This window comes from Cetorhinus maximus, chromosome 4, assembly GCF_964194155.1.
Source record: "Cetorhinus maximus chromosome 4, sCetMax3.hap1.1, whole genome shotgun sequence".
Lineage (NCBI taxonomy): Eukaryota > Metazoa > Chordata > Chondrichthyes > Lamniformes > Cetorhinidae > Cetorhinus > Cetorhinus maximus.
This window is the reverse complement of record NC_135882.1, coordinates 70,496,624-70,515,656: the sequence shown is the minus strand read 5'-3', so window position 1 is coordinate 70,515,656 and position 19,033 is coordinate 70,496,624. Positions and strand designations below refer to the sequence as shown.

The 19,033-nt window shown below is 42.9% G+C and overlaps 1 protein-coding gene across 6 annotated transcripts in view; it reads left to right on the top strand.

The window, feature by feature from the left end:
• LOC144679678 (hepatocyte nuclear factor 4-gamma-like) overlaps positions 1-19,033 on the top strand; it is a 190,545-nt gene that overhangs the window by 31,847 nt on the left and 139,665 nt on the right. For 3 of the 6 annotated variants that reach the window (XM_078540287.1, XM_078540288.1, XM_078540289.1), the window contains exon 2: positions 8,313-8,421. The exons of the other annotated variants lie outside the window; for them this stretch is intronic. The gene's annotated coding sequence lies outside the window, so the exon portion shown is untranslated. The remainder of the gene's footprint in view (positions 1-8,312; positions 8,422-19,033) is intronic. 6 annotated transcript variants of the gene reach the window in all.

Sequence of the window (19,033 nt, the reverse complement as noted above, 5' to 3'; positions counted from 1 at the left end):
GCAATCACTCGATGACAAAAGGAAAATACCTTACTTCTCCATTGTGGAGGTTCTTGAGACACATCGTCTGAGAAAAATGACTATGACTCAGCAAAAAATGCACCAACAACCTTTTACACACCCAAGAAAAATACAATATATGTAACAATTGTCTTCCAAAGAAGCAAATGGGGCAGTTGACCAATATTGTATGAGACTGAGGCAACTAGCCACCAAATGTGACTTTGGTGATGTTGAACATGTTGAATGGGAAATCAAAACACAAATAATCGAAGGTTGTCTAGCTAGTCAACTATGCCAAAAAGCAGTCAAGAAAGCTGGCAGAGCTGTTGGAGTTAGCAAGATCACTATTGCCTTCAGAGTCCAGAATTACTGAAGTTGAAGCTGTCAACAGTAGCTACCGCACTTTGTGTTCAACTCCTGTGAACACCTTACATCACTCGCATGCATGAAAGCCACTTGCAAAGCAACAAACAGCAGTTTCACAAAGACAATTGAGACCACTCCAAAGAATGTTTTCACTGTGGCAGTGCTTCCCTACACCGGGCAGAGTGTCCTTCTGCTGGAAAATAGCGTGAAACTTGTGGAAACCACTTTGCTTGTGTTTGTTGCTCATCAGCAAAATCCACTATTAAGAGCAATACCAACAGAAGGGTGCCACATATGGATACCACAGCAGAAGAGAATGTCGTCAATGGAGAGGCAGATGACTCTGAATATACTTTTGTGCTCTCTTTCGGACACAGCGACTAGCCCTGTGTGACAGTGACCATTGGCTGCTCAGACATAGATGCTCTCATAGACACAGGGACATTTGTCAATGTCACGGGAGACAAAGCATCCAACAAACTTCAGCATTGCCCCATTCTCTGCAAACCAGAGAAAACAAAAAATTTCTCTTACAACAGTAACAAAGCACTGAAAGTTCTCGGGACTTCTGAAACCCCAATCTCACTCAAAGACACCAGAACAAATGCTGTATTCTGTCATATCTGGGGAATGTGGCATGCTTCTCATTCAAAGAACAACAGAACTGCACATGATTGCAGTCACGCACTTGATTCCTACGCATACCAACGTTATTGAATTGTATGTTAACCACTTCACTGGTATCAGAAAACGGAAAGTTGTTACATGCAGACAGAGAAGGAACTTCAATAAATGCAGTTATCCCAAAGCTTGATCAGATTTTGGCTTCACTTGAAGTCCCCAAACTGTTGCCTGAATTTTTCGCTCGTTAGGCGTGTGTGATCAGCGGGCCCAGGAGTGAACAGGAAATGGGCTCCCGAACGCAATTTCATGCTGGTTGGCCAATTAAAGGCCAGCCAGCGTGAAACACGCACTGAGAAAGGCTCAGCACTGCCGGTGGGGGTGGGAAGAAGGCGGGCGCGACGTCACCGTGGGTGTTGGTGAGCACTTCCACTGAGCTCCCTGAAGGCAGACAGCTGCCTCAGGGCACTGCTGACCTCCACAGAATAAACTAAACAACAAAAATGCTGCAAAATATGTCCATGCAGCACAATCAAGCATTTGAAAGCATCCCTCACAAAAAAACAATCCTCAGATATCTCTTTTTATTTTATTTCCTGACGGAGGTTTCATCCCGCCCTGGATCGAGGTTTGAGCAAAGACGTAAAGGTCGCCTGACCAATTGGCCCATCCGCCAACCGTAAAAGTGGACGGGCCAAGAAAAATCATTTTCAATTGGCCCGTTAATGAGAAGTGACAGTGGACAATTCAACAGTGATGAGGTCAGTAAATTTGAAAATTACCTGCATTTCACTTATTGAAAAAGCACACCTTGTTGGCCAGAGCCACAAGATTTATTCCTGCTTTGAATAAAGTGATATGTACAGCTACAGCTGAGAGCACAGTTTGGAAGCAGGAGTTGTATCTATTTCTTCTCAATCACAGAGTAATCCTCGCTCGACCACTGGAAAACCACCAACTACACCGATCTTTGCACATCCTATGCGCATACTTCTTTCTGAGCTACCCTGCAGAGCTAATGATCAACATGTATGCAAAGGCGATTGAAACAAAAGGATCAATGATCGCTACTAAGTGTAGTTCACAAGCTCATCACACAAAATGCATCATTCTTTAAAGCTTTAAAAATGAATACACCGTTTGTAAACATTGAATCCGATTCTGACATTGACATTGCTGATGAAGAAGATGAGTTAGATGAGAGCACAGCTGATGTTACACGATATCCTACTCGGGAGAGAAAATGTCCGCCATATTTAAGTGACTGTTATAAAGTGAACTATTTTCAGTTGATGAACAAACCTTTCATCTCATTGTACACAACTGAGTGCATTGTTAAATTAATACAAAAGTTTGCATTTGTAATAGTTTTACTGGAGAAGTAGAATATTCAAATTATGCTTCAGTTTATTGTTTATACTTTTGGAAACAAACCATTGAAACACACTATGCCTCTCATTTACTAAGAAGGTAATATTTTGCCCACTTACCATTTTTTAATTTATTTTTTCATGGGACATGGTTGTCGTTGGCAGGGCCTGTTTTTTATTGCCCATCCCTTAGTGGTTTGCTAGGCCATTTCAGAGGGCAGTTAAGAGTCAGTCACATTGCTGTGGGTCTGGAGTCACAAGTAGGCCAAACCAGGTAAGGATGGCAGATTTCCTTCCCTAAAGGACACTAGTGAACCAGGGTTTTTTTTACAACAATTGATGATAGTTGTCATGGTCATCATTACCAAAACTAGCTTCATAATTCCAGATTTACAAATTGAATTTAAATTCTGCCAGCAACTGTGGTGGGATTTAAACCCATGTCTCCCAGAGGATTAGCCCAGTCTCTGGACTACTCATCCAATTACATTACCACTACACCACCATCTCTCCCATGCAAACATGTACCAGATGAGGGAGTCTAGAGAAAATGAAGAAGGATCCATGTTTTAACAGCACATGTAGCAGTTTTGTTTCTCACTAAATGTGACCGACTTTTACTGTTTCTACCCAAGAACCTCAAAAGCATCATGGGTTGCTGACAACTGCTGTGCTGCTCTGGAAATGCTTGTGGTGTGAAAGTTTTTGGTTCAGAGTAATGTGATGTTCTTGCAACAGCGACAGCCACATTGATAGTGTAATAGCTGCTATTGCCTGGCCATTGTCTGGTATTTTCTGCTTCCCCTGAGTGGCCCGCCTGGAGTAGAAAGTTAGGACACTTTCTTGAGAAGAAGCCTCTATCACAGAGTCTTATCAGAATATGCATTAACTATGGCTCAGTTGATAGGATTCTTGCCTCTGTATCACATGGTTCTTGGTTCATATCTCGCTTCAGGGCTTGAGCATGAATACCAAGACTGATACTCCAGTGCAGTACTGAGGGAATGCTGCACTGTTGGAGGTGCTGTTGTTTGAATGAGCTGTTAAACCAAGGCTCCATCTGTCTCCTTGGATAGATGTAAAAGATGCCATGGTACTATTTTGAAGAAGAGCGAGGGAGTTCTTCTTGGTGTTCTGGGCAATATTTATCCCGCGATCAATATCACACAAAACAGATTATTGAGTTACTATCACATTGCTGTTTGTGGGAGCTTGCTGTGCACAAGTTGACTGCCATGTTTCCCATATTACAACAGTGACTACACTTCAAAAGAACTTCATTGGCTATAAAGTGCTTTGAGACGTCTAGTGGTCATGAAAAGTGCTATATAAATGCAGGTATTCCTTTTCTTCTTCTGCCATGCTCCTGGTGCTGGGCTTCCCAATGGTGGCCTGCAAACTGCATGAGTGAAACTCTTACCATTTCTCTGATGCGGGTGAGAGTTAATTTCACAACTGTTACCAAACAATTAGCTAGTGTAGGGAATCCATCAGTTAAAGCCGCTTGCATCTGCCTATCCATCATTCAATAGTCTCAGTCATGTCCTTCATGAAGCAGCTCTTCTGTTTTTGCTCACTCAATCATTGAGAACTCTCCTGCAGAGGACTGTGAAGTTGGCAATGTGATGTTAGAAAGCTGTTGCAGGCAACTCAGGGTGAAGCCTAAGGATTTTGGAAATGCTTTATTGCTTCTGCCTGAATTCCCGTTGAAGATAAGTCGATGCCAATTGCTAGCCGATATTCTTGTGGGTTTGTAACCTCACCTGATCTTTCAGCTACCTCCCCAACTGCCTCTTCTTGTATCTTTTCACTTGTATTTTGAGGCTGGATTTTACAGCACCCCCCCCCCCCCCCCCCACTCACCACCAGGTGTGTTTTTGGTGGTGTGCAGATAAAATAAGACGGGTAGGTAGCCCACCGCCTTCCCGCCCACCCCCAAGCTGTCCCCATAATATGGTAAGTGGGTGGGCATCAAACTCGGCAGTTCATGCACCATTTTTAAAAGGATAATTAATGGGCATTCAAGCTTGTTAACAAGCCAATTGAGCCTTGTATTACGCTGTCTATGCCATAATATGGTTGGCATGGGCAGGCAGGCAGGAGTGGGCAGGCCATTTTAACCCAACTGGTTAAAAGGCAGGAAGGATGGGGGAGGCGGTGGGGTCACGTCCTTTTGTGGGGGGTGCCCTGTGTGCATCAGGGACATCTCCCCCAAGATATTCCCCCACCATTCCCCCTGCTTTTGTTTCTTCCCATCTGGCCTCCAAAACCTGCCCCACCCCCACCATCCCTCTTCCGTCAACACCTAGGTTTCCTGATCCCTTCCTACCCTAAAAGCCCGGGACTTACCTCATTCCGCATGCCTTTGCTCTTCTTTGTGGGCCTGCTTGTAGTCCCAGCAGCTCCAGAATTCAGTAGTGGGCATTGCTGGGACTACAATGGCCGGCATCTCTCGAGGGCAGGACTTCCTCCCACTGAGGGGCGGGAGTCCGACCCTCACTTGCTTAAGGCTGCTGGCAGCATGGCCCATGGTTTCTGAGCTGGAGCTTTGCCAGGCAGCATCCTGCAGTGAGAAGGTGGTGTAGTGGTAATGTGACTGGACTAGTAATCCAGGGGCCCAACCTAATGCTCTGGGCACATGGATTCACATCCCACCACAGCAGTGGATGAATTCAATTAACAAACTCTGAACTAGTCTCAGTAACGGTGACCTGACAACTCTCAGTAATTGCTGTAAAAACCCATCTGGTTCACTAATGTCCTTTAGGGAAGGAAATCTGCCATCCTTATTTCACAGCACTGTGGTTGATTCTTAACTGCCCTCAAAGGGCAGGTAAGGATGGCTAACATATGCCCACATCCCATGTTAGAATAAAGAAAAATAAGTGCAGCTCCCATGCAAAAAGGGCACACCACTGCATTTTATTTTGGCAGGTAGCTTCCCTGAGCATGGAGCTAACTGAGGTAATGTCTTGCATGAAGAAGCAGTAGAAATGTTAAAAATTATTGGCTGCAATACCTCGGCACTATTTCTAATGCCACAGACAACTTTTCCATCTGCTCCCAGGCCTGCTGGACTTGTCTGTATTGGACTGAGAACTTGCACAAGAAGTATCCCAAAACATCATTGCTTAACTCTGGTTGTTGGCCATTATGATCAGATATCCCTTGTACCTCCATCTTCACCCCATAATGGGTGAACAGTCTGAGCGGCTGGGTAGTCCAATTTTGCACTTGGCAGCTAGTCAGCGTCTAGGATCATCTGCCTGTATATGTTCCGTGTACAGGTATCCCATTCAATTTTGAGGAAGGCTCTAAATTTCAAGAGGTGAGGGCAGCAAGCCTGCACCCCCCACTCCCCCACCCTTCCTCCTTCACCCGGCCCCCTGCTGTTTAAAGGTTTGTAAGTCTAGGTTTGCTGTAGGTGAGCACTTGCCAAGATTGCCAAATCAGAAATTACTGCTCATCACTTTCAATTAAGAAGCTTCTGAGTGTGAAATGTATTTGTGTAAAGCTGCTTCTAGCAGCTCTACCAAGACCTAGCTGGGTTTCCCAGGGCAGGCTGTGCCACTGGCCTGCTGCACAGACCACATGGGGGTTTCCTTAGAGGAAATGGGTGCACACAGGCGCGTCCCTTGTGTGCACTGAAACATGCTGTTTTGGTGCGATCCTGGTATCACACTATCCAAACGGCTGACACGATACCAGCATCCCAACATTGAGCAATGCTGGCCCAGGGAATGCCTGTGTTCTTTAATAATTAAAAAGAAACATGAAGCAGCAATCTGGGCCATACAGCAGTGTTGCTCAATGGGGCAAGGATCCTGTTTGCAGATAAGTTAAATCTTTTAAACTTTTTTGAATGCAAAATGCTAGAAAGTACTCTGGAGTGTTTTTGGCAGCGTTTTGTTAGTTCCTGCATTTGCCATGGAGCATTGCCACATCTTCCCAGGGATGGCAGAGGAGTAGGTAACCTGTGCATACAAAGTCAGGTATGGGAGCAGCTGTACCACTGCCTCAGGGTACACAGCACGACATGGAGATGAAATAGAAGCTGTGGGATTGGCAAACTCTGTGTCATGTTCTCTACCAAGCTGGACCCAAACTCTTCCATGCTCCTTGACAGTGACAGGAGGGTGACTGACAAGCCAGCCAATGCACCCAACATCTCTATGTGCATTCCTATCAGTGCTCTCCTGTGTGCCACTCCGTTGAGGTCATCATCTCAGCTCCCTGTAACAGCTCTCCGGTGAGGTGGCAAAGGAACCATCCTTTATCACTGCTTGGCTGTAGCCCACTCATGCCAGTGACCCAGCATGTGCTCATCCCAACTCTATACTAGCCTCTGAGATAAGTGCCAGTATCTGATCTGGTAGCTGCGAGTGTCAGTTCAAGTGAACCTCTTCATCAGTGCTGTTCTGCTGCTCTAATTTCCCGCTCCTGGAGACCCTGAGGCTGGGAAGGTGGCAGTTCCAGGGTGTCTGAAAGCAGGAAGTTAGAGGGTGGAGATTGGTGTGAGAGAACAGGGTTGGGTTGAGAAGCAGGAGATCCATTATCACATCATCAGCAGCTTATTCATCATGCCAGAAAACAGGGTGAGAGTGAGCTGGAAGTTGAGAAGGGGCATAAGGCAGGGATATGTCATCATCCTCAATGTCCTCAGCAACACTGGATGCCATGGCCTGGTCACAGCTGGCCCCACAATGTTGAGCACCAACTCCTCAGTAGTGCTCAGGAGATGAAGTGCCCTTGTCCTCTGCTGGTTCTGCTCTGTTCCCTTCTATTGTGTGCCACCTTGTCCTGGAAGAGAGTTAGCAGAATGTCAGTGATGGTGTAGCACATTTTGGGTCATGTGCCTGCCATAGTTGAATAGCTGGAAATGTGTGGAGGCAGTGAGAAGTGGGTGAGTATCTGGATGTTGGGTGTGAGTCCTAAATACCAGGGAGTGCTGCTCGGTGAGTGATGGAGGAATCTGGTGCATTGAGCAGCGTGAGAGGTTGGTGGTGTGGTGGGTAGAAGAGGTCATGTGAAGGTGCATTCATTGACATTGACAACCTGCCTGAGGTCATTAGACCTTGTGGCACTGCTGCCACATCCTTTGGTCCAGAATCTGGCAATTGACTTTCCTGGTCACCTTCACCCATTCCCTTCTGAGCATGGTCCTTGCGGGTCTCCTCACCTGTAGAACCATAGCCCTCTTCTACTGTCTATTTGCACCACTAATGCCTCCAGTGCCGGATCCCTCTGTCTGCCTTGGTTTTATGTCTAGTGGTTCCAAGAAGTTTGAAATAATCACACTTTTGGACACAAATGCTGGAGCTTTCTTTAAATGTTTTTCACAGATCACACCATGGGCTGCGAACTAATACATTGTTAGTGCGATACACAAACTATAGTGTAGTAGTAAGTGCTGTGGCACTGTCGATAATTAGTGTACATATGCATGAACATATAGTCCCTAAATCATATTGAAGTAATATAACAATATAACATCCTTCTTTCTTTAAAAAAAATAATGCCTCTATATATCAATATAACTGTCTAATCATTAACTTTTTAATATTATGTCTAAGGAAGTTTAACAATCAACATTTTATAATTAAATTGAACACCTTGAGCCTTTTATAGTTTATTTTCCCTTCTCAAAAACATGACTCACCGTATTGCTTAGCTGGTAGGATGTTGTGCCTCCATCTCATGTATTTGGTATTCATCACTCTCAGCAACGAGTTGGCATGCTGTACTGGCGATGTTGTGCGGGTTGCTCCTGCTGTTGTAGGTGTTGTGCTTGATGTTGCTGATATTATGTCACTTACTGGTGACTTTTTGGTGATGCTGTTGATGTTCACTTGTTCACAAGTAAAGTTGCTGGTGCTTTTGATAACATTTTCTGCTTTTTCAGCTCAAGTGCAGATTGAATATGGACTCTGATTCTTCTCATTTGCTTACCAGTTTCAGTCTCAATGATGAATCATTAGAGACTTAGCTTTGCTGGGGTCCAGCTTTTCATGATTGGATCCTGTACATGTACAGTTTATCCTCAACAACTCTCAAGGATTTAGTATGCTTATTGAAATGTTGACCTCCTTCTACCTGTGCATCAATAAGTTGTTGTCTTACTTCCTCCTGGTCACATGAAAGATGTATCTTGGTTGGCAAAGTTGGTTTGTACCTTCTGCCATTGAGTAGCCCTGCAGATGAGTGAATAAATTGGCTCCCACAGTACCCCATAGTCAGGGTGGTAGTTCAGTAGCTATCATCTCCTCTTTCTGCTGTGTATTTCTATATGTCTGGCATACACTGCATGCAGGTACCATTTTGTTCGACTTCTTTGTAGATACCTATCCAGTAGCTGATCTGGCTCTGAGCTTACACTTCTCCATTTCCATGTGGCCTTCATGTATCTCCTGAAGAAGTTCTGTCTGCATTGTCTTGGGTACGATAATTCTGGAATCAGCCAGCAGAACATCATCTTCTAGTGAGATGTCACCTCTGAGCAATATTGCTGTATTGCTGGCTGTGTTTGCTGTATCTTACCAGGCCATCCCTGGATCACTTGCTGGGGTAGCATCTGTAACTCTTTGTCTTTACTGGTCTCATTTCTAATTTGACTCAGTTCTGGTGGTGTTACGTTCACTACATGATGGCTCTTTACACCTAGATCTTTTATCTCATGTTTCTCATGTGGCGACAGACAAGGTCGACATGTGTCAGCACCATTTCTCTCCCTGGCTTATATTTCAGAGTGAAATCGTAACTCTGAAACCTCAACCCAGATCAGCTGTGGGAGCTGATTTATTCATACCCAGTTAAGGATAATATCTCGTTATAGCAAAGTTCCCTTTTCTCAGAAAGGTGAAAGATTTGAGAACTACAAAAATCACCTCAGCAGTATGAGTTCTGTTTGCTGAGCAAGATTCCTGAAAGATTAATATATGATAATAGAACCCAATTCACCCCCAGCAAATTTATGGAATTTGTTGAACAGTATGGGTTCAACATCATCACCACATTACTGAAGGGGACACAGACTTTATAGAAAGACGCATCCGACAGTCAAGAGAACCCTCATGAAATGATGAGAGACAAAGAAAGACCCAAACCTTGCCTAATTGTCACTCTGAGCTACACCTCTCGAGGCTGACATGAAATTGCCTGCACAGCTACTCAATGGCAGAAAGCACAAGACAACTTTGCCAAGGAAGACACGCCTTCCACTTCTATAAAATTTTAATATCAGGTCAATTACTTCTGGATTTTGCATAATTCGCCTCAACTTCATTCCTGAATTCAAGGAACCCAAAAGCAGACTGGATAGCCACTTTGTGGGACACCTTTCAGTGTGCAAGCATGACCCTGAGCTTCCAGTTGCTTGTTATTTTAATTCTACATCTCACGCTGATCTCCTTGCTGTGTTCCACTAAGGCTGAACGTAAGCTTGAGGAACAGCACGTCATCTTTCAGCTAGACACTTTACAGTCTGCTGGACTCAACATTGAGTGCAACAATTTCAGCCTGTAATTTCTGCCCCCATTATGGCTCCCTTTTCTGCCCTGGTTTTGGTTCTATTTGTGTTTTTCTCTCGTATTTACTTTTGGACAGTAGCTGTTCACTCTGCTATTCACATCTCCTCTAGACACATCTTTTGATTCTTTACTTGTCTCATTACCATTCACTTTGGCCCTGTACCATGAACCCTTTTGTCATTTAATCCCACAATCCTCACTCTTCACGTTTCTGAGGAAAGGTCACTGACCTGAAATGTTAACACTGTTTTTCTCTCCATAAATGCTGCCTGACTTGCTGAACATGCCCGACAATTTGTTTTTAAAGCTCAAACCATGTTTCATGAGTAAAGGAAACATTTAGAAAGAAACTTTTCCCGACTCATATTAAAGCTTCAGTTTCTTAAATTAATCCCAGAGTTCCTTCCTCTACTACCCTTCCTGAAAGTTTGGTCCATTTTTTTGATCATTGTGTGTTATGTCTTGTGGTTCCCAGATGTTTGAAATAATCACGCTTTTAGGCTCAAGTGCTGGAGCTTTCTTCAAATGTATTTCACAGATCAAACCACGTGGTGCACCTGATACATTGTTAGTTCAATACACAGACTGTAGTGCAGAAGTGGGTGATGTGACACTCTGGACACTTATGTATACATACGTATGACAATATAGCTCCTAAACCATATTTGAAAAATATAAAAACATAACACTTGGTGGTTAGTGTCCAAGAATTCCCATTGCAGCAACCTTTTTCTGCAGGCTTCCTTTAAGAGTCAGCCTGCCTTTAAGAAAAAACAGACTGCCCATACCATGTGATCAACAAACAACACTGCTGGGGCCTGATGTTGTGTGCTGTGCTTACTGTGGCAGAATTAAGAAGGAGAGATCAGCACTGGAGGTTCGCCAGCTAGTGCTGCAATTGTTCAGAAGAGGCAGATACACGTTGCCCTATCGATCTGAATGGCAGCAGGCACGTTGTGAGTTGGGATCCCTGTGCCTGAAACTTGGAGCAAAAGAATATCTAGCTCGCAAAGCGTTTTAACATGAAAGTGGAACTTAGTTATCTCCTCTGGGATGAACTTTCCAAATCCCATTTGTTGAATAAGTAAGATATATTCTCGAATTGTTTTCAAAAAATTCTGACTCCTCATCTTAAATGCAAATTCCCAGCTAAGGCCAGAAATGCCCTGAGACAGGTGGTGGAGAAGAAACAGAGCTGGAGTGCGTGGAAGATGCATTAGGCCCAGGAAGAGTTAGTTCGCAGTGCCAAGAGCTAATTCAGTAGTGGAGACTGAGAAAAATTAGAGCTGGGGCTGGAGGGAATAGCAGTGAGGCTAATGTTGCTAAGGTGGTTGAACAATGGAGGTGGAGAAGAAGATTTGGCAACAGTACTGGGGCTAGTGTGGAGGGAAAAAAAATTGACAGCTGCAAAGTGACCAAAGTGGCCAAGGAGCAGACAGAAAGGAGACCGGCTGCAGAGTGAGAAGAAATGGCTGGGGGCAGCATGATAGAAGGAAGGAGTGGGGTTTCCAGGAGTGGGAATAGGAGGAAGATTTAGGATGGTGGGTAACAAAAGGAGTGAATGCAAGCTAGGGGTGGTGATGGTGATGATGGTCAGAAAGAGTTGTGGTCAGGCTGAAAGACAATTGGACAAGGAATGTGACTGGATGCTGACGAGGCCAAGACAAGGGAGCTGGAAGATGAAAATGACAACAGCAGCACCAGTGGTAGAATTATGCCAAGTCAGTATTTACAATGAGATTCTCATTTTAAATGTTTTCATTGGTAGTTTCAATTATAATTGTTGACATAAAATTACCACAGAGCATTTCCAAAGATCATGAAGAGGGAACTTAGTAGAAGCTGCATTTAAGGAGCCAAAACCAAGTGTAATCTTAAAGGGAAGTGGGGTTAAAGGGTGGGAATAATTGGGTCAGGGTGCGTGGGTATCATTTAGTCTCCATTTTAAAGTCATATCTTCTATTCTCATTTAATGTTATAATTTGACATTATTTTACATTTATTGTTAAATACTAAAATGGAAAACAGTGGAGTAAACCGTATTGAGGCAAAAGAGCTTCCCTGCATTCCAGGGAGATGTAAAACCAAAATGTTACAGTACTGCCAACCACTGGCAGGAGGGTGTCATTACAGTGTGATATGTTTAAATAGGAAGTTTCCATTTTAAATTTATATATAGGAATTTATAATGGCAAAAAGTTACACAACTCTATAAAACTTGACAACATAAATTAAGGTTTTGTAGGTGGGAAGAATGATGTATTGACTTTGCACATTTCACTTTAAATTATTTTGGATGTGGATTCCTACATAACGCTATACTTTAGTAGCTTTTAGGGGACAGTCATACATTACGTAGTTGGGTACTGATGGATATCGAGTATTGCTGATTTTCATGGTGTTACATTTCTCTACTTTAAATTTAGGTCCCTGTATATTGGCACATTTGACGAGGTATTTATATATCCCTGAAGGTTAATCTCACCTGCTGCTTCAGTAAGACTAGGCAGTCATCTGCAAACAGTCTGATCTGGCTAGATGTCATTTATAAAGAGGAGAAACAAATGTGGGCCCAGCACAGTATCTTGAGTCATTCTGTTTAGGACTGGTTTCCAGTTTGAGGTGTCCCCATTTACTGTGATTCTTTACTGTAATTTGGTGAGAAACGTTCTTATCCATTGCTTAATATTCACAATTGAAAAAATATTTTCTCCATTTGTGTTTTATTTTACAATAATGATGTTCACCAATAATCTAGTTACTGGCATACTGGCATAAATTTCAATTTATTGAAATCATACATCTGTCCATGCTTCCCATTTACAAAACCTTAACATCTGTTGTCAAATTTTATCAAGGCTGTGTAACATTTTGCCATTATAAATTCCTATATTTAAATTTATAATGAAAACTGCATATAAACATGTCACACTGCAATGTAACATGTTTCCTTTGCTAACTCCTTCCTCCCCAAGAACAATTAAGGACTGGAATAATCTTCCACAAACCTTAATCTCCATGTCTTCTAAGGATTCATTTCAGGAAAATCTGTTGAACTTTTTTAAATTAATGTGACCATTGACTGCACTCATTGTGCACCTCTTGTGAAAATTCCCTAGTGGAAGACTAAGGGGGAAAACCTTCCCAAGTACCAAGTATAAATGCTCGAGTTCTGGATTTCAGTTTTCACTATGCAAGTTAAGTCTGGTCTAGTACAAGAACTGTTTACACCCAAAGATACAGTCGTTGTTTTTTGAGTATTTAGTCCTGTGCTTGATGCCAGTCAATCTTTTGTAAATGTGCCATATACTGTTCATCTAGAATGGGTGGATTGTTAAAACGTGGTTATAGTAAATCATTAAATTTATTGCTTTACATGAGTTTTATTGCCTTGTTTACCACAATCGATTTTTTAAGTTGCCAATGTCTTTTTTTTCCCATAAATATATTTATTCTACTTTTTAGACCCTGGTATTTTGACTAATAGTGCACCTGATATAACAGCTTTGGACATCATGTAGTATTATTTACAGGGTCACACACTTACTTTACTGTTTCAGTTTTTCTTTTGAGCCATACAGAACGTGATCTTAAATGGGCTGTGTAATCACAAATTACTGAAGTAATTTGGGCCCTGCACGTAACATTGGTAATATGAAATATTGGAATGGTGCCATATGTACTCTGTGATCCTGGTTTACATTGATAAAGATTAATCATGAAAGTTTGATATTATTTGCATGCAAAGTGAAGCAAAATCAATGCTAGAGGCATCTTATTAGTGTATTTTCAGGAAACTACATGGAACAGCAGAATTCTAATTGCTTATACTATACCATTTGGTCCACTTATCCATGGCCCACTGAGCAAATGCAATGATATGACAATAAGCCATAACAATCAGGAAGCTCCTAGGTTTGATCCTTGATCTCTACTGAATCATTTAAGATCTAAAGTAAGGCAGCAGTGTCTCTGGGATAAGAGAAAGAATCAGCTGTCATTCCTGCTTCTCATTCTTATCCATTGCTAGAACAATACATTTGTGTTGACAGCGGGTATGGCAGCCCTGGGCTTGGTAATTATGCCTCCCCCTATAATGAATGTGAAATAACCTACTGTCATTCATTGAGAGAGACCTGGAAAATAAATTTTTCTTTCAAAGAGGGCTGACCCTTGTTCAGCCCTTAACACATTCTGCTTCCTTAGCTTTATGCCACTATCAGCACCTTCTTTAGTCTTCACCACTACCATTAACACTCCCTTTGTCTTGTGTCCATGATATATTTGTCAATCTCTCCTTAGCCCTCACCTATCCTGCTTTACCTGCTGCACCCTTCTCCAACAGTATACATTCCATCTCATTTCTACTCTTTAGCCCTGAAGAGGAGTCATATGGTCTCGAAATGTCAACTCTGTTTCTCTCTCCACAGATGCTGTCAGACCTGCTGAGTGTTTCCAGCATTTTCTGTTTTTATTACTGGAGAATAAGTACTTGTGTGAGATATCAATGGACTGCATATGACCATGAGAGTGTACCCTTACATGAGTCGGTGTCTATAAGAAAGGAGGAGAGAAAATTGTTAAAAACAATGGCCTGGCTTGGAGGAAAAGGCCAGAAAATGAAGTACTGGAATTGGGTGGAGAAAACCTTATTTTAACTTATACTTCAAAGAACAATTCTTGGAATTTAAAGCTGAAGATTAAATTCAGATTTCCTTGGGAGCTGCAGCACTATTCCCTATCACCTCTGTGGAGCACATATAGAGCATTATCACAAGGTCTGTGAGACTTATGATCACTTCTCTAAAGCTGCAATTGGTTCATGCTTCTGGAAAGTCCCAGCAGTTTTTCTAAAGTTGCAACATCCAGCAATTCAAATGTGTCAGGCAGGGACATAACTGGATGACTAATTAACAATTAGAAATCCACCGGCTCAAACCAGAATAGATCCTACAATGAGGCAAATTTTGTTTGATGTACAGAAGTTTTATACCATTTCTTCTAGTCTCTTCTAATAAAGTTGCTTTTATACCATTTCTGCCTTTTCACAGTTCAATGTCGTGGCATGATGTGCATGATATCAACATTGTCATGCAGGAGCAATCCAAAACTGTGGCATATATAAAAATAAATGAAAAATAAACAATGAAAGTGGCACAAACTTTGGATTTCATAATATGTTCAAACAATTTTTTTTTGCAATTTTTCTCCCCATCCGCTCTGCTGAAGGTGATGACTTTTTCTGCAACATGACTCCTGGGTGGCCAGTCACCAAGTGATGCCTTGTTAAGTGGCCAATCCTTTTACTTGACACCTCAATAATCTCCTCAGGCTGTGCACACACACCAACCACTGACCCCCACCACCACCAGCCCCACCACTGTTCATCACCATCAGTGGCTGCCGCCTTCATGCATAGTCCTCCACCATCTAGAACTCCCATTCAAGCAACTTTCTCTTTGATCGTTCTTTTACCTTCTCTCCATTCTTTTCAGCCATTTCCCTTTCTTCCTTCTGCTTACTGTCTACAAGAAATGGGAAGGAGCTATTGAGATATCGTTGAGATTTTTAAAACGGTGAAGGGATGTACTTGGTTCAATAGATTACTTGATAAGGATTGGGATGGCAGGATGAGCTGACATGCATATGAAATCATTAGACAAAAGGTTAAATCAGCTGCTGGAGGAGTATTTATTTTCATGGTGAGTTATCATTCTTGGAAACTGATTACTTAAGCATGAAAAATGTTGACTCACTTCAAGTCTTTACAAGGGAATTGAGTGAAATGGATACTTCCAGTTACAGAGTTTGTAGATAGTTGGGATTACGCAGAGTTATGGGACAGCTAAGGCTGCATGGGAAGGCACTGTGGGAAGGGGAGCAGGTATTGAGTTTGATGGATGAGTAGACTAGGCTATCAAAGAGGGAGCAGACTTAGTCTTTTCAGAGAACTGTGAGGTGTGGAAAAAGGGAAAATGTGCTTGGTGGTGGCATCACATTGGAGGTGGCGGAAATGGCAGTGGATGATCCATTGAATATGAAGGCTGTTTGATTAGGTGAGGACAAGGGGAACCCTATCATTGTTTTGGGAAGGAAGGGAAGGTGTGATGGTAGAAGTGGGGAAATGGAATGGACGTGGTTCAGGGCTCATACAACCATGATGTGGCGGGCGCAGGGGGTGGAAAGCTCTGACCTAGCAGAGTCCAAACTCCAACTCTCCAACACTTCCTCCTACCTCCCCCTAGACCGGGACCCCTGCCATGAAACACCAAGCCATTGTTTTCAGGACTGTCAATGACCTCATCTCCTCTGGAGATCTTTCCTCCACAGCATCCAACCTGACAAACCCCAAACAGCCTGCTTCTGCCTCCTCCTCAAGACCCAGGAGTGCCCTGGTAGACTCATCCATTCAGTCTGTTCCTGCCCCACTGAACTGATTTCTTTCTACCTAGAGTCTCAATCTTTCCCCACCTTGTCCACTCTCTTCCCACTTACATCCGTGATTCTTCCAATGCCCTCCATTACTTTTACAGTGTCCAGTTTCATGCCCCTAGCTGTCTCCTTTTCATCCTGGACATTTAATCCCTCTACACATTTATCCACCAACAGGATGATCTGAGAACTGTCCATGTCTCCCTTGAATGGAGGCCCAACCTGTCCCCAATTATCACCACCACCCTCCACCCAGCTGAATTTGTTCTCATATTTAACAACTTCTACTTTTCAATTCCACTCACTTATTCCAAATAAAAGTTGTTGCTATGATACCTACATGGGTCCTGGCTATGCCTGCCTTTTTGTTATGTATGTGGAACATTTCATGTTCCAGTCGAATTCGGGCCCCCTCCCTGACCTCTTTTTCCGGTACATTGATGACTGCATCAGTGCCGTTTCCTGCTCTCCACCTGAACTGGAAAAATTCATTGATTTGCTTCCAGTTTCTCCCCTTCTCTTTCCTTCACATGGCCCACCTCTGACTTCTCTGTTTCTGTTTCTGTTTCTGGGGATAGGCTATCAACGAATATTCACTATAAGTCCACTGACTCCCACAACTACCTTGAACACACATCATACCCTCCTTCCTGCAAGAACTCTACTCCATTCTCCCAATTTCTCCATCACTGCTCTCTCTTTGAATAATGCAACCTTACATACTAGCACTTCTGATATGTCTTCCCTTCTCCTCAAATGAGAATTGTTGGGACCTTTGACCATGTCCATTCCATTTCACATACTTCTGCTCTCACCCCTTCCCCCTCCCCCCCTGAACCACGATAGACTGTCCTCACTTTCCACCCACCAGCCTCCATATTCAATGGATCATTCTCTGCCATTGTCATCATCATGACATAAGTCTTCCCCTCCTTTTTTAGCATTCCAAAGGGACTATATCCTTCACAATAGTCAGACACACTCCTCAGTCACCCCCAACAAGCCCTCCCTTTCTATGGCACCCCTCCATGCAAGAGCAGGAGATGCAACACCTGCCCCCTTTACCTCCTCGCTTCTCACCGTCAAAGACCCTAAGCACTCCTTCTTGGCAAAACTGTGGTTTACTTGTACCTCTTTCAATTTAGTGGACTGTATGTGCTGCTCCTGGTGTGTTCTTTTCTGCTTTGGAGAGACCAAATGCAGACTGGTGACCGCTTTGTGGAACACTTCCATCCAGTTTGACATTGTGACCAGAGCTTCCTGCCACCTGCCATTTTAATTCTCCACCTTGCTCCCACTCTGAACTTCCTGTCCTTGACCTGCTGCAGTGTTCTAATGAAATTCAAAGTAAGCTCGAGGAACCTCATCTTTCAACTGGGCACTTCATAGCCTCCTGGACCCAACACTGAGTTCGATAATTTTAGATCCTTACCTCTGCCCCTATTTTGTTTGGTTTTCCTTTTCTTGTTTTGTATTTTCTACGTTGTTTCTCTCATCTCTTTTTTTTATGCTTGTGGATGGCAGGTATTCAGCTTCCTGCCATTTACACCTCCTCCTAGATGTATCTTTTATGTCTTTACTTGTCCCATACCACCCACTTTGGCTCTGCACCATGAAACCTTTTGACACTTGATCTCTCCTGGTCTCCACCCCATCACAGACTTTCCTTTTTGTTCTTCTTCCCACATTTCACTTGCTCAAAATCTATTACATTTCTAACTTTTCCCAGTTCGGATGAAAGGACACAGACCTGAAATGTTAACTCTCTTTTTCTCTCTCCACAGTTACTGCCTGACCTGCTCAGGATTTCCAGCATCTTCTGTTTCTATTTCAGATTTCTAACATTTGCAGTATTTTGCTTTTGAACTAATTCCCTTTGTTTTGTCTCTTTATGAGGTTATCCTCAAATTTATTGGCAGCCACCAGAACTTCACAATCATGATAACTCCTGTTCGAGTTCTGTTCTGCGGCTTTTTCAAGTTTTGGCAGCTACTTGCATTTTTCTGTCTTTTGAGAGTAATATTGTGACATCCCCCTCTTGCACTATCGGAGGCACTTTCTCCTGTATGTGATCGTTTTCTGACACAAGAATCACTTCTGAACCCAAAATCAATACTTGCACTGTGCTTTCTTACTCTCCACTCTTTCACTCTATCCTGTAAGTTCATAGACCCCACTTCTTAGCCATCATCCTGAATATTCAACCAATATTTAAACTTGCTTTTAACTTTTTATGCACATCCCACAATTGCCTCATCCCTCCACTTGTTCGACCTCTCTAGTATAAATGTCACCCAAGTACCCACTCTGGGTAATTGGCCTGTGGATGTGATGACTCCGTCTGTTTGCCAAGATCATTCACATTACGATCACCCAGCCCTTGATCTATTGTGCTCTGTTCCTCAGGACCCTCATTGCAAAATACCTGAGCTTTTGAGGTGCAAAGTGTCTCATTTACTTCCATCAGCTGCTCAGAATCCTGGGTTTTGTAATTAATTTCAATTAATCGTGAGGAGTGAACCTTCACGTTTGATTGCCATGATTGATAAGAAGTCTTACCATCACTATCTTACCAGGGCGCTTACATTCACTACAACCCTTTCTTTTATAATACACAAAATCTTCTGAATTAAATTCTTCCCCATATGGTCCTACACGATGTCTCAGTGTTCCCTGAATCTGTTCTGATATCTCAGCCTTGATGAAAACCTGTAT